This window comes from Hyla sarda, chromosome 6 (assembly GCF_029499605.1).
Source record: "Hyla sarda isolate aHylSar1 chromosome 6, aHylSar1.hap1, whole genome shotgun sequence".
NCBI classification, from domain to species: domain Eukaryota; kingdom Metazoa; phylum Chordata; class Amphibia; order Anura; family Hylidae; genus Hyla; species Hyla sarda.
In genome coordinates this window covers 65,133,337-65,148,658 of record NC_079194.1, presented here as the reverse complement: position 1 = coordinate 65,148,658, position 15,322 = coordinate 65,133,337, and the positions used below count along the sequence as shown (strand labels likewise).

Below are 15,322 nucleotides of genomic sequence, written 5' to 3'. Positions count from 1 at the left end.
CTCACCTGGGACTTCCGCGGCTACCTCCAGACAAGTAGAAAAAAGCAAAAAAGCCAGCAAGTAAAAGTAAAACATCCGTCTTTATTCAGGGTTCTTCCTTAAAAGCCTTCACGGTGGCAGACAAACAGTGAACATATGAAAAATATGAAATATTGCACAAACAAAGGGGGGTCCCAAGCATGGCTTGGGACCCCCCTTTGTTTGTGCAATATTTCATATTTTTGACATGTTCACTGTTTGTCTGCCACCGTGAAGGCTTTTAAAGGAAGAACCCTGAATAAAGACGGACGTTTTACTTGCTGGCTTTTTTTTGCTTTTTTCAGATTTGTAAACTACTTCTATTAAAAATCTTAATCATTCCAGTACTTATCAGGTGCTGCTATAATCCCCAGGAAGTTCTTTTCTTTTTTAATTTCCTTTCTGTCTGACCAAAGTGCTCTCTGCTGACACCTCTATCCATGTCAGGAACTGTCCAGAGCAGAGGAAAATCCCCATACAAAACCTATCTTGCTCCGGACAGTTCCTAAAATGGGCAGAGAGCACTGTGGCCAGGCAGAAAAGAAATTCAAAAACAAAAGAACTTCCTGTGGATCATAACAGCTGCTGATAAGTACTGGAAGGATTAAGATTTTTTAATAGAAGTAATTTATAAATCTGTTTAACTTTCAGGAGCCGATAGATATAGATAGATATAGATAGATATAGATAGATATAGATAGATATAGATAGATAGATATAGATAGATAGATATAGATAGATAGATATAGATAGATAGATATAGATAGATAGATATAGATATAGATATAGATAGATATAGATAGATATAGATAGATATAGATAGATATAGATAGATATAGATAGATATAGATAGATATAGATAGATATAGATAGATATAGATAGATATAGATAGATATAGATAGATATAGATAGATATAGATAGATATAGATAGATATAGATATAGATATAGATAGATATAGATATATATAAAAAAGTTTTGGCCTAGGATACCCCTTTAAGGCTTCTTTCACACTACAAAATTACTTAGTTTTAAAGATCCGTACAAAGTTCCGTCCGAAAATCAGCTGTAAAAAGGCAGTTACAAAATCCTATACGGCCGTTAGATAATCCCATTATAGTCTATGGGATTTTTCTAATAGCCGTTTTAACCTGTTATCGCCCATTATTAATAACGGACGTTATTTTGTGATGGAAGATAGTAACGGGAGAAATAGCGCATCCACTATTTTTCCCGTTACTATCTTTTGTCACAAAATAATGGGCTTTAACGGGTTAAAACGGCTATTAGAAAAATCCCATAGACTATAATGGAATTTTCTACCGGCCGTAAAGGATTTTGTACCTGCCGTTTTACAGCTGAACTTCGTACGGATCTCTAAAACTGAGTAATTTTGTAGTGTAAAAGGCGCCTAAGAGGACTTTCACATGTACATAATTCGTTGCGGGTTTATGCTGCTACCCAATGACTTCAATGTGTCTGCAGCAAATCTGCTTGCTGAATTCTGCAGAGCAAAATCCGCAAGCCGAATTTCCTCTGCGGAAAACACAGCGGATAATGTAAGGGTGACCGCACCATAAGGGTTGGGTTTATGTCCCGATACCATTTTTTATTTTTATTTTTTTAAGACAGAGTACAAGTACTGATACTTTAATTCTAGTACTCGCCGATAACAAGTACAAGTACTTTTATTTTAAAGGGAATCTGACAGCAGGGTGACCCGGTTTCAGGCGCTGCTTACCGTGCTGATATGTGGGTCCTTGTTGTGTACAATGGAGGCGGCTGCTGTAGTATGAGCCAAGATTTCTCTCTTCTCCATTGGACAGAACAGGGAATTTGCAGGCGGCGAGACAGATGTCTCCGGAGTGATTGCGCTGATGTCCACATGGTGAGCAGCGGTAGAAACCGGGTCACCTGCACTACCTACCTATAAATTGAAGTTAGTGCAGGTGACTCTGCTGTAAGATGGTCTTTAATAGTAGGGAGTATCCCCTTGTAGGTAGCATAGATAGATGCAGACATTAGTAGCAGTACCCCTGTAGACCGCAGCCCCCCCTTGTAGACAGCACCCCCTCTTGTCCCCCTTACAGACAGCAGCCCCCCCCCCCGTAGACAGAACTTCCTCTTGTCCCCCTTGTAGACAGCAGCCCCCCCCCATATAGACAGAAGGACCCCCCTCATCTTGTAGACAGCTCACCTGTGGTTGTCCTCTGTCGGGTGCTGCCGCTCCTGTCCCGTTCTCCCGATGGCATCATGGCGTCCTATGGAGGAGTCTATGACATATACGTCCCTCTGCTACCTCCGTAGGGTTACGCTGGGTGCAGGGGAGGAGGAGTGACGTGTGTGTCACATGCTCCTCCATAGGACGCCACGATGCGATCGGGAGAACGGAACAGCAGAGCGGGGCCGCACACCAGCAGGTATCGGACATCGTATCGGGGACATTGAACAAGTCCACAATACTATGCAAATGCCGAGTATCGGCCCCGATACCGATACTAGTATCGGGACATCCCTAGTTGGGTTACATGTACTGTATTTTGATGCTCATTTGTTGCTGCATATTTCCCTGCCCATTGAAGTGAAGCTGCAGAAAATAAGCAGCAAAATACAGTACGTGTAACCCAACCCTTATGGTACGTGTGACCCCTAAGTACGGCACCGCGAGTTTCAGTGCTGGCAAAGTGTAAGGGTGTTCATTATTACTCCCATAGACTTTGCCAGCACAGGTTGGCAGGTTATGCTACGAGTGACTCTACCCTAAAAGAATTGTTCCATAATGACAACTCAAGTTGTCGTCACATTCAGGCACCAGTACTGTGGATGTTGCTGCCGCATATACAGAAGTCACAATATATGGAGCTGCTGCATCATTACCGATACCCATCTAAGTTCTATCCATTATGACAATTAGAGCGATTCAAGAATTGATGCTATAACTGATATCGTCACCACACGTCCATATTTACTATGTTACTATATTTAGAAACAATTAGAATATATAATAGCTGCAGGATCAGTGGTATTTAGTAAGGATCTGGGTCATACTCACCATGATTAGAACAGATGGTATAATGGGGATTGCAAACATCTGTATTGGATATAACAATTCTACATACTAAGGCAGTGTTTCCCAACCAGGGTGCCTCCAGCTGTTCCAAAACTACAACTCCCAGGATTTTTTATTTTTATTTTATTAACTGGTGCCAGAAAGTTAAACAAATTTGTAAATAACTTCTATTAAAAAATCTTTACCCTTCCAGTACTTTTTAGCAGCTGTATACTACAGAGGAAATTCTTTTCTTTTTGAATTTCTTTTTTGTCTTGTCCACAGTGCTCTCTGCTGACACCTGATGCCCTTATCAGGAACTGTCCAGAGCAGGAGAAAATCCCCATAGCAAACCTATGCTGCTCTGGACAGTTCCTGACACGGACAGAGGTGTCAGCAGAGAGCAGTGTGGACAAGACAAAAAAGAAATTCAAAAAGAAAAGAATTTCCTCTGTAGTATACAGCAGCTAAAAACTACTGGAAGGGTAAAGATTTTTTTAATAGATGTCATTTACAAATCTGTTTAACTTTCTGGCACCAGTTAATTTAAACAAAAAAAAAAAAAAAAGTTTTCCACCCGTTGTCATCTGTTTTTTTTTTTTTTTTTTTTTAAAAGTCCGTTTTTATTTTTGACTGGAGAAGAACGGGACGGGTCTAGACGGCCGTGTGAACGCAGCCCAAACAAACAAAAAATATATTTTTTGGTTCTGAGCATGAAGAAATGGATGACATTGAAGGCTCGTCTGTTTTCCATAGACTTCAATGTTAAATTTACTGTATCCGTTTTTTTCTTCAGTTATTTTGGACAGGAGACAAAATACTGCATGCACCGCATTTTCTCCAATAAAAAAAATAAAAAAGAAAGGAATTAGCGCAGACGGGAGCAAAGGGATGTGAAAGTGTTGTCAAAAATATCCCCTCGCTTTACAAGCAGCAACAACGGAACCTAAACCGGAAAAAAAAAAAAATGGGGACAGACAGGTGCCGTCTGTCCCCGCTTTGTTTCCTTTTTTGCAGGCTGTAAATGGATTCAAAACGTTTTTTTGAAAATTCCATTCATGTCAATGGGATTTTTTTTTACAATCCATTTGCACACATTTCCGATTTTTTTACGGCACATGCAGTATTTTTTCTTCTGTCCCAAAAAAACGGATACAGAAAATGTAACATTGAAGTCTATGGAAAACGGATGAGCCTTTAATGTCATCAGTTTTTTTGATGCGGTTTTACCTTTGAGCATGCTCAGAACAAAATAAATTTTTTTTGTTTAACCCCTTAACGACGCAGGACGTATATTTACATCCTGCGCCGGCTCCCGCGATATGAAGCGGGATCGCGCCGCAATCCCGCATCATATCGCGTCGGTCCCGGCGCTCATCAACGGCGGGGACCTGTGGATAATACCACACATCGCCGATCGCGGCGATGTGCGGTATTAACCCTTTAGGACCGCCGCTTCTAAAGCGAAAGTGACCCGGCTGCTCAGTCGGGCTGTTCGGGACCGCCGCGGTGAAATCGCGGCGTCCCGAACAGCTGACCGGACACCGGGAGGGCCCTTACCTGCCTCCTCGGTGTCCGATCGGCGAATGACTGCTCCGTGCCTGAGATCCAGGCAGGAGCAGTCAAGCGCCGATAACACTGATCACAGGCGTGTTAATACCCGCCTGTGATCAGGATGAGAGATCAGTGTGTGCAGTGTTATAGGTCCCTATGTTAATAAAGGTCATTTAATAAAAGTTTGAATCACCCCCCTTTTCCCATAAAAAAAAAAAAAAAAAGTGTAAAAATAAATAAAAATAAACATATGTGGTATCGCCGCGTGCGTAAATGTCCGAACTATAAAAATATATCATTAATTAAACCGCACGGTCAATGGCGTATGCGCAAAAAAATTCCAAAGTCCAAAAAAGTGTATTTTGGTCACTTTTTATACCATTAAAAAAAATTTATAAAAAGTGATCAAAAAGTCCGATCAAAACAAAAATCATACCGATAAAAACTTCAGATCATGGCGCAAAAAATGAGTCCTCATACCACCCTATACGTGGAAAAATAAAAAAGTTATAGGGGTCAGAAGATGAAATTTTTAAACGTATAAATTTTCCTGCATGTAGTTATGATTTTTTTCCAGAAGTGCGACAAAATCAAACCTATATAAGTAGGGTATCATTTTAACCGTATGGACCTACAGAATAATGATAAGGTGTAATTTTTACCTAAATATGCACTGCGTAGAAACGGAAGCCCCCAAAATTTACAAAATGGCTTTTTTTACTTCGATTTTGTCGCACAATTTTTTTTTTTTCCGTTTCGCCGTGCATTTTTGGGTAAAATGACTAATGTCACTGCAAAGTAGAATTGGGGACACAAAAAATAAGCCATAATATGGATTTTTAGGTGGAAAATTGAAAGGGTTATGATTTTTAAAAGGTAAAGAGGAAAAAACGAAAGTGCAAAAACGGAAAAACCCTGAGTCCTTAAGGGGTTAAGGACGCAGCCCATTTGGGCCTTAAAGACTCAGACAATTTTATGTTTTCGTTTTTTCCTCCTCCCCTTCAAAAAAACATAACTTTAATATTTTCATCCACAGACTAGTATGAGGGCTTGTTTTTTGCGCGACCAGATGTCCGTTGTAATCCCATCACTCACTTTACCATAAAATGTTTGGCGCAACCAAAAAAATACTTTTTGTGTGAGGAAATTAAAAAGAAAACCGCAATTTTGCAAAGTTTGGAAGGTTTTGTTTTCACGCCGTACAATTTACGGTAAAAATGACGTGTTCTTTATTCTTTGGGTCAATACGATTAAAATGATACCCATGATAACCTACTGTTCTATTACTATCGCGCAAAAAAAAAAAAAAAAAAAAAAATCGCAAACTGTTTAACCAAATTAGTATGTTTAAAATCCCCCTATTTTGAAGACCTATAACTTTTTCCTTTTTCCGTATAAATGGCGGTATGAGGGCTAATTTTTTTCCCCGTAATCTGTACTTTAAAAAAAAAAAACTTTTTATACATTTCTTATAAAAAATTTTTGGGAATAAAATGTTATAAAAAAGTAGCTATTTTTTATTTTATTTTTTTATTTATTTTTTAACGTTCACCGTACTGGATATTTATGCACACGGCGATACCAAATATGTATATATAAAAATATATATATATATATATTTTATTTATTTATTTATTTTTTTACACTTTTTGGGGGTGAAATAGGGAAAATGGGACAATTTATGTTTTTATTGGGGGACTATTTATAGCAATCATTCGATTGCTAATACTGTTCAGTGCTATGAATAGGACATAGCACTGATCAGTGTTATCGGTCATCTTCTGCTCTGGTCTGCTCGATCGCAGACCAGAGCAGAAAACCCGTGGAAGGCAGCGGAGGCAGGTGAGGAGACCGCCGTCTGCCGTCCTGGATGACAGGATCGTCGCGGCAGCGCTGCGGGCGATCCGATCATCCATTTTAGTGTCCGCAATGCTGCAGATGCCATTACGGGCGGGTCCCTGGATGCTATCAGCAGCCGGGACCTGCCGCACATGACACGAGCATCGCTCCGACGCTCATGGTTATGTATAGAACGTAAGTGTACATCCTGGTGCGTTAAGTACCAGCTCACCAGGACGTATATTTACGTTCTGCGTCGTAAAGGGGTTAACTGAACAAAAACGCATCCAAACGGATAACATCCATTTGCATCCGTTTTTAAAAAAAAAGTCTTTTTAATTTTGACGGGAGAACAACAGAACAGGTCTAGAAGGCTGTGTGAACGCAGCCTAAGGGTGCATGCACACCACATTTTTGCAATAGAGTTCCCGTATACGGTTACATGATAAAAACCTGTATGGAAAACCGTATGCATTGACTTAAAGGGGTAGTCCAGTGGTGAAAAACTTATCCCCTATCCTAAGGATAGGGGATAAGTTTGAGATCGCGGGGGGTCCGACCGCTGGGGCCCCCTGCGATCTCTCTGTACGGGGCCCCGGCTCTCCGCCGAGATAGCGGGTGTCGACCCCCGCACGAGGCGGCGGCCGACGCCCCCTCAATACATCTCTATGGCAGAGCCGGAGATTGCCGAAGGCAGCGCTTCGGCTCTGCCATAGAGTTGTATTGAGGGGGCATGTCGGCCGCCGCCTCGTGCGGAGGTCGACACGCCCCCTTCCAGCGGGCTGTCGGGGCTCCGTACAGGAGATCGCGGGGGGCCCCAGGGGTCGGACCCCCCGCGATCTGCAACTTATCCCCTATCCTTAGGATAGGGGATAAGTTGCTCACCACTGAATCACCACTGGACTACTCCTTTAACATTGTAAACCGTATGTCAAACACATCATCCGGTTTAGTCCGTTTTGAGTCTTATACGGTTTTGTCCATTCATTCTCCCCCCCAAGTCCCACAAACTGTAGTCTACCACGATTTTTGGTGAAAAACTGTATTAAACCGTAAACGTTCTTTTTTTTAAACATGGGAGTCAATGGGAACCGTACAGAACTGTATGAGCTTACGGTTCCATCCGGCTTTCACCATACGGTTTTCGACTTTGCAGTTTTTTTTCTTGGAATTTCAATCAAACAAGTGGAACTTTATTCAAAATGGGATGAAAAGTTAAAACGTATACGTTTTTTCTCTTAAACGGCTGCAACCGGACATCTCTTTTACGGATGCAACTGGACATAATTTTTCAAACCTAATTTCAACCATATATGGGTTAAAATTTGTACACACGTTTTGACACAGTTTAGTCCGGTATTGAGGAATCAGTTTTTCATCAAAAACCTGATATGGGAACTGGATTGCAAAAACTGTTGAGTTTGCGGCCACTTGTGGGTCACATGACCCCATTTACTTATGCGACATGGCCATCCCTATCCTAGAGAACACAAACGGGCAGATAGAACTATTGTTGTCCACAATAAGCAGTTTCTAAACTGCTCTGAATAAATGGTTGTCCTGGGACACACAGATACCGCAGGGCTATGGCCGGGGCCGCCTTGACGCGTTTCGTTCCCCATTTATGATGACAGGCCGGTGACTGCGAGCCGGTCAGTATCCCGCCAAAACCGCCAAGGGCTCCAAAACCCCTCTACACACTGCGCCGCGTAACTCTGTCAGCCGGTACATGAAGCTACAGGACTCACCGGGATAACAGATCGCCGTTTGCCGGTCTTCAGCCGTCACCTCACACGCTGCTTATGGCGAACCGGTTTTTTTTTTTTTTTTTTCCTTCTCGCTCTATCTGAAACAGCAATTGCCTTTCAACGGCTGCGCCCGCGTTGGCTTGTGGGACGTGTAGTTCTGGCTCCCGCTTGTCTGCTCCACTGAGTCTGCGTAAGAAACTACAAGTCCCGTGAGGCTTTGGGCGATGACTACGAGAAGCGGGAGGAGTGGTTGCATTGCGAAGTTTCTATTGCACAATCGCACGCCCATGTTGTGTGGGGTGAGAGATAGCGGCTTATGATTCATGGCGCCGGAAATTAAAGATATATAAATAAATAACTAAAAAGATTAACCCCTTCCCTGGCATGTCTTTTTTTTTTTTTTCTTTTTTAATGACCAAGCAATTGTTTTAGTTTTTCCATTGTCACCTTCCAAGTGGCGTAAGTTTTTTTTATTTTTCCATTGCAAAAACCATATGAGGGTTTGTTTTTCGTGGGATAAGTTGTACTTTTTTTCATATCTTAATGATGATTTTTTTTATTAACTTTAGTTTTTCTTTTGCTAGTCAAATGAGAAAAAAAATAAAAAATTTTTGTTATTTGCGTTTTGGCTTTTTTAATTATGCCATTCACCGTACGGTAAAGTACGATTACAGCAATACCACATGTATATTGTTTTTGCTTTACTTCGTTGCCATAATACAGTGCTTTCTAAACAGTGTGACTCCAGCTGTTGTAAAACTACAACTCCCAGCATGCCCGGAGAGCTTTTGGCTTTCTGGGCATACTGGCAATTGTAGTTTTGCAACAGCTGAAGACGCGCTGTTTGAAAAACACTGCCACAATAAACATTGGAAAAAAATTATTGACATGACTTTTATTTTTCACCTGGTGACAAAAGGATGATGCTTATTTCCATCAGTTTCCCATAACCTCTTCAAGACGCAGGGTGTACATGTACGCCCGCTCCCTTGCTATGACGCAGGGACACAAGCAGGGTGGTCCCGGCAGCTATCAACGGCCAGGACCCGTGTCTAATGCCGGACATCACTAATTGCGGTGATCCCCGGCATTAAGCCCTTAGACGCGGCAATCAACTTTGATAGAAAATCAAGTCTAAAATGAAAAAAAAAAAAAAAGCATTTCCAGCAGCTCAGTCGGGCTGATCGGAATCACCGCAGTGTCCTGATCAGCTTACAGGACAGCAGGAGGTCCCTTACCTGCCTCCTTGCCATCTGATCTCCTCTTCAATGCTCCAGCAAGGCTCACCAGGCTGAAGCAATCGAGCACAGATAACACTGATCAATGCTATGCTGTGGCAAATCATTGAACAGTGAGCAAAGCAAGTGTGTTCCAGCTCACCCCAGCAAGCGCCCCCAGAAACGTGTCACATTACCCTCCATGTCTGTTTGGAATAAAGGACTAAAGATTTTATACCAAGCTTAACCCCTTAAGGACCCAGGGCATATGGGTACGCCCTGGCTCCCTGGTAGTTAAGGACCCAGGGCATACCTGTACGCCGGGCGGGGACCGGGATAACTGCTGTTATCTATGAGCAGGCTTCCCCTGCAATTTTTTTTTCATTTTCACAAGGAAGAATAGGGAAAAAGCCCCCAAAAATTTGCAACCCCATTTCTTCTGAGTAAGAACATACCCCATATGTGGATGTAAAGTGCTCTGCGGGCGCACTACAATGCTCAAAATAGAAGGAGCGCCATTCGGATTTTGGAAAGAGAATGTCCGAAATTGAAGGCCATGTGTGTGTGTACAAAGCCCCCATAGTACCAGAACAATGGACCCCCCACATGTGACCCTATTTTGAAAACTACACCCCTCATGTAATGTAATAAGGTGTACAGTGAGTATTTACACCCCACAGGTGTCTGACAGATCTTTGGAACAGTCGTCCGAGAAAATGAAAAATTTATTTTTTCATTTGCACAGCCCACTGTTCCAAAGATCTGTCAAATGCCAGTGGGGTGTAAATACTGTACACCTTATTACATTATGTGAGGGGTGTAATTTCCAAAATGGGGTCACATGTGGGGGGGGGGGTACCATTGTTCTGGCACCACGGGAGCTTTGTAAACGCACATGGCTCCAAACTTCTATTCCAATCAAATTTTCTCTCCAAAAGTTCAATGGCGCTCCTTCTCTTCTGAGCATTGTAGTTCACCCGCAGAGCACTTTCATCCACATATGGTGTATTTCCATACTCAGAAGAAATGGGGTTACAAATTTTGGGAGGCTTTTTCTCCAATTACCCCTTGTGAAAATGAAAAATTTGGGTTAACACCAGCATTTTAGTGAAAAAAAATCTAATTTTTCATTTTCATATCCAACTTTAGCAGAAATTTGTCAAGCACCTGTGGGGTGTTAAGGCTCACTGTACCCCTTGTTACTTTCCTTGAGGGGTGTAGTTTCCAAAGTAGTATGCCATTTTTTTTTTTTTTTTTTGCTGTTCTGGCACCAGAGGGTCTTCCTAAATGGGACATGCCCCCCATAAACCATTTCAGGAAAATTTGCTTTCCAAAAGCCAAATGTGACTTCTCTTCTGAGCATTGTAGTGCGCCAGCAGAGCAATTGACGTCCACACATGGGGTATTTCCATACTCAGAAGAGATGGGGTTACAAATTTTTGGGGGCATTTTCTCCTATTACCCCTTGTAGAAAAATAAAAGTTGTCAAACACCTGTGAGGTGTTAAGGCTCAGTGGAACCCTTGTTACGTTCCTTGATGGGTGTACTTTCCAAAATAGTATGCCATGTTGTTGTTTTTTTCTGTTCTGGCACCATAGGGGTTTCCTAAATGTGACGTGCCCCACAAAAGCCATTTCAGAAAAACTCACTGTCCAAAATCCCATTGTCGCTCCTTCCCTTCTAAGCCTTGTAGTGCACCCACAGACCACTTGACATCCACATATGAGTTATTTCCTTACTTGGGAGAAATTGTGTTACAAATTTTGGGGGGCTTTTTCTCCTTTAACCCCTTGCAAAATTTCAAAAACTGGATCTACAAGAACATGCGGGTGTAAAAAAATGAAGATTTTGAATTTTCTCCTTTACCTTGCTGCTATTCCTGTGAAACACCTAAAGGGTTAACACACTTACTGAATGTAATTTTGAATACTTTGAGGGGTGCAGTTTTTATAATGGGGTCAATTGTGGGGTATTTCTAATAAGAAGACCCCTCAAATCCACTTCAAAACTGAACTGGTCCCTGAAAAATTCTGATTTTGTGGAAAATTGATGCTATACTTTGAAGCCCTCTGATGTCTTCCAAAAGTAAAAACATGTCAACTTCATGATGCCAACATAAAGTAGACATATTGTACATGTGAATCAATATATAATTTATTTGGAATATCCATTTTCCTTACAAGCAGAGTTTTAAAGTTAGAAAATTGCTAAATTTTCATGAAATTTTGGGATTTTTCACCAAGAAAGGATGCAAGTAACAATGAGAATTTACCACTGTGTTAAAGTAGAATATGTCACGAAAAAGCAATCTCGGAATCAGAATAATCGCTAAAAGCATTCCAGAGTTATTAATGCATAAAGTGACAGTGGTCAGAATTGCAAAAGGGCTCAGTCCTTAAGGGATTAAGGAGTATCTATCACTTAACTAAACTTTTAATATATTGTTCCTTATGTAATTATAAGACACTTTGCTATTTGCCAGCGGTAAAAGAACTTCACTTTATTTCACGATCAGACATCAGTAAAAGCACTCACATGGCAGTCCATAAAAACAGGAACGCTGAAACATGCATGACGACATTTCTGGTCTTGCAACCTTTATCAAATGCATTTTTATGGACTGCCGTGTGAGTGCTTTTACTGATGTCTGATCGTGAAATAAAGTGAAGTTCTTTTACCGCTGGCTACTTGCTGTTTTCTACATTGCGTTGGAGATTTGCCGTGCGGACGGGTCGTGGGAGCTGACTTCTCTTGCTTGACACTTTGCTATTTACTTGGTCTTAAAAAAAAATTTCACTAAAATGCTGATGTTACCCTAAATTTTTCATTTTCACAAGGGGTAATTGGAGAAAAAGCCCCCCAAAATGTGTAACCCCATTTCTTCTGAGTAAGAACATACCCCATATGTGGATGTAAAGTGCTCTGCGGGTGAACTACAATGCTCAGAAGAGAAGGAGCGCCATTGAGCGTTTGGTGAGAGAATTTGGTTGGAATAGAAGTTGGGGGCCATGTGCGTTTACAAATCCCCCCGTGGTGCCAGAACAGTGGACCCCCCCCCCACATGTGACCCCATTTTGGAAACTACACCCTTAAAGAATTTAATAAGGGGTGCAATGTACATTTACACCCCACTGGCGTTTGACAGATCTTTGGAACAGTGGGCTGTGCAAATGAAAAATAAAATTTTTCATTTTCACGGACCACTGTTCCAAAAATCTGTCTGACACATGTGGGGTGTAAATGCTCACTGTACCCCTTATTACATTCCGTGAGGGGTGTAGTTTCCAAAATAGGGTCACATTTGGGGGGGGTCCACTGTTCTGGCACTATGGGGGCTTTGTAAACACACAAAAACACACTTCAATTTCGGACACATTCTCTCTCCAAAATCCCAATGGCGCTCCTTCTCTTCTGAGCATTGTAGTGCACCAGCAGAGCACTTTACATCCACATATGGGGTATGTTCTTACTCAGAAGAAATGGGGCTACATTTGGGGGGATTTTTTCCTATTCTCTGTTATGAAAATGAAAAATTTAACACCAGCATTTTAGTGAAAAAAATTTTTTTTTTCATTTTCACATCCAACTTTAACAAAAATTTGTCAAACACCTGTGGGGTGTTAATGCTCATTATACCCCTTGTTATGTTCCGTGAGGGGTGTAGTTTCCGAAATGGGGTCACATGTGGGTATTTATTGTTTTGCGTTTATGTCAGAACCGTGCACTATGTACATAGTGCGCTCTCACTCCTGAGCCTTGTTGTGCGTCCGCAGAACATTTTACGCCCACATATGGGGTATTTCCGTATTCAGGAGAAATTGCGTTACAAATTTTGGGGGTCTTTTTTTTCCTTTTACCGCTTGTGAAAATTAAAAGTATGGGGCAACACCAGCATGTTAGTGTAAAAATAATTTTTTTTAACACTAACATGCTAGTGTAGACCCCAACTTTACCTTTTCATAAGTGGTAAAAGGAGAAAAAGACCCCCAAAATTTGTAACACAATTTCTCCCAAGTACGGAGATACCCCATATGTGGCCCTAAACTGTTTCCTTGAAATACAACGGCTCCAAAGCGAGAGAGCTCCATGTACATTTGAGGCCTGAATTTGGGATTTGAATCCACCACAAAAATACCCCACGGCAGTGTTTCCCAAACAGGGTGTCTCCAGCCGTTGCTGTTGCAAAACTCCCAGCATGCCTGGACAGTCATATTTTACTTTTTATTTTGTGTAGTGTAGTGTAGTGCTTTTAGGATACATTCACACTGTTGGGTTTACAGTGAGTTTCTCGCTGGGAGTTTGAGCTGCGGCTGAAAATTTGCTGCATCTCAAACTTGCAGCAGAAAACTTGCTGTACATCCACCGGTGTGAATGTACCCTGTACATTCACATGGGGGGGGGGGGGGGCAAACCTCCAGCTGTTGCAAAACTACAACTCCCAGCATGCACTGACAGGCCATACATGCTGGGAGTTGTAGTTATGGAACAGCTGGAGGCACATTGGTTGCGAAACACTGAGCGTTTGTTACTTAACTCAGTGTTTTCGCGACCAGTGTGCCTCCAGCTGTTGCAAAACTACAACTCCCAGCATGTAAAGTCTCTCAGTGCATGCTGGGAGTTGTATTTTTGCAACAGCTGGAGGCACACTGGTTGCGAAACACTGAGTTAGGTAACAAACTCGGTTTCACAACCAATGTGTCTCTGCAACAATCAGCATGCATTGACAGTCGAAGGGCTGAGAGTTGTAGTTTTGCAACAGCTGGAGGCACACTGCTACAACTCCCAGCATGCCCTTTGGTAGTCTGTGCATGATGGGAGTTGTAGTTATGCAACAGCTGAATGCACACTTTTTCATAGAAAAAATGTGCCTCCAGCTGTTGCATAACTACAACCCCCAGCATGCACAGACTACCAAAGGGCATGTTGGAAGTTGTAGTTGGAACTCCAGCTGTTGCAAAACTACAACTCCCAGCATGCCCTTTGGCTTTGCATTCTGTGAGTTGTTGCTAAGCAACAGTAGGAAGTGAACAAGCCTCACCTCCTGTTGTATCCTGCCGCCGGGACCGCCGCCGCTGTATCCTGCCGCCGGGACCGATCTTGCTGCTCCTGTCACCGCCACCAATCCTGAGGGGACCCCCGCCGGACCAGGGAAAGGTAGGAGATCTCCGCTCCGATCGCCATCCCGATCACTGCCCAGCAGGTCCGTTATTGGTTGGTCTGACCCATCAATCACGTGATCGTGAGGCGGCACCCGTGCCACCTCACTCCTGCTGGGTAAGGGTGAATGGGGCTGTCTCGGACAGCCCCATTCACCCTTTTTTTCTGGGTCACCAGAGACCCGATTGACCCGGAATAGCCACAAATCGCCAATCAGATTTGCTGCAATAGATATCAGCAGTCATCCCTTTCCGATCACCGCGTCCGGAGACGTGGTGATCCAGGAAAGCTGTGCCGTAAATGTACGGCGCTGTGTGCTAAGTACTTCTTAGCAGCGCCGTACATTTACGGTGCTCGTCCTTAACCCCTTCACGATGAGCGACGTACATGTACGGCGCCGCAAAGTGTCACTTGGCGCGTGGCGACGTACATGTACATTGCAGGGTTCCAGAAGCGCCGCGTCACCGGTAGCGGTGATCGGGCCGGGATGACTGCTGTTATCTAACATCATCCTGAGACCCCCCCCATGACCGCGATGGGCGCAAATCGCAGGTCAATTCTGGGGGGGTTAAAGTTCAGTTCCCCCGCTTTACCCACCTATCGGTGTCCGGGCAAAACGGGGGAACTGTACAGGAGTGGTCGGCGCCGAAGGTCCCTTACCTGGATCCCGGATCCCGGATCCCCGAGCGCGATCCTCCCCCACGTGCGGCGGGGGCGGCAGCAATACTTCCGGGTCCTGC

The 15,322-nt window shown here is 42.9% G+C and overlaps 1 protein-coding gene across 3 annotated transcripts in view; it reads right to left on the bottom strand.

Moving 5' to 3' along the window:
- Window positions 1-8,362, bottom strand: part of RANGAP1 (Ran GTPase activating protein 1) — a 70,667-nt gene extending 62,305 nt beyond the window's left edge. For 2 of the 3 annotated variants that reach the window (XM_056524001.1, XM_056524003.1), the window contains exon 1: window positions 8,209-8,362. The gene's annotated coding sequence lies outside the window, so the exon portion shown is untranslated. The remainder of the gene's footprint in view (window positions 1-8,208) is intronic. The other variant, XM_056524002.1, reaches the window with a different exon arrangement.
- Window positions 8,363-15,322: the final 6,960 nt, after the last annotated feature.